Here is a 1,324-nt window from a genome sequence, read left to right as displayed (position 1 = left end):
AAGATTATACAACACTATACAACCCCTTTCCCTATACCTTACCACCATACCAAAAAGGTGCCAGTATAATAACAGTAGATTACATCTGAAAGAGCTGCAAATCACAGACTCTCCCTGAGGAAGAGTACTTATGGAAACCTCAAATCAACGGAGGAGACAAAAACAAGGACACTGGAGGAATGTGAGGCCTCTGGCACCTATACCTACAGCAACCATAAAATTCAGTCCAACTCCTAGGCATATTAACATAAATAATTTTACTAATATACCTCAGTTCTTATTACCTGCTACAACATGTCTGGCTTTCAACAAAAAATTGCATGACATGCTGAAAGTCAAGGAAATACACAGTCCAAAGAGACAAATCAAGCATCAGAGCCAGACTCAGATACGGTATGAATGTTGGAATTACCAGACAGGGAATTTAAAATAACTATGAATTAATATGCTAAGGACTTAAATGGAAAAAATAGACAACATGCAAAAATAGATAGGTAATATAATCGGAAAGAAATTCTAAAAAAGAATGAAAAGGAAATGCTAGAAATGAAAAAACACTGTAGCAGAGATAAAGAATTACTTTGATAATCTCATTCATAGACTAAAACTGAGGAAAGAATCAGTTAGCTTGAAGACAGGTCAGTAGAAACTTCCTAAACTGAAATGAAAGGAGAGAAAAAAAGATTTAAAAACAGAACAGAGCATACAAGAACTGTGGGACAATTTCAAAGGGTGTAATATAGGCACAATTGGAATACCAGAAGGAGAAAAGAGAATGGAAAAGAAGAAGCAATTTGAAGTGATAGCAGAGACCTTTCCAAAATATATGACAGACACAAAGGACAGATCCAGGAATTCAGAGAATACCAAGCAGAAGAAATGTGAAAACAAACAAATAAACCTACACCTAGACATATCATATTAAAACTTCAGAAAACCAAAGACAAAGAAAACCTTGAAAGAAGTCAGATTATTCACAATTGCTACAAATTGCAAGATACTTACATATCCTTCAATAAGTGAATGGATAAACAGTGGTACATTCATACAATGGAATATTATTCAGCTATAAAAAGAAATGAGATATCAAGCCACAAAAACACATAGATGAATCTTAAATGCATATTTTCTAAGTAAAAAAATGCCAATCTGGAAAGTCTACATATTGTGTGATTCCAGCTATATGACATTCTGGAAAAGGCAAAAGTATAAATGTTTAAAAGATCAGTATTTGGCAGGGTTTCTGGGGACATAGGGAAAGACCATGGAGAGTGTTAACAGGTGAAGCACAGGAGATTTATAAAGGTGGTGAAACTGTTTTGTG

Source organism: Neophocaena asiaeorientalis, unplaced genomic scaffold (genome assembly GCF_003031525.2).
Source record: "Neophocaena asiaeorientalis asiaeorientalis breed wild unplaced genomic scaffold, Neophocaena_asiaeorientalis_V1.1 scaffold493, whole genome shotgun sequence".
NCBI classification, from domain to species: Eukaryota; Metazoa; Chordata; class Mammalia; order Artiodactyla; family Phocoenidae; genus Neophocaena; species Neophocaena asiaeorientalis.
The sequence above is the reverse complement of the archived record's forward strand: the minus strand, read 5'-3'. Positions refer to the sequence as shown.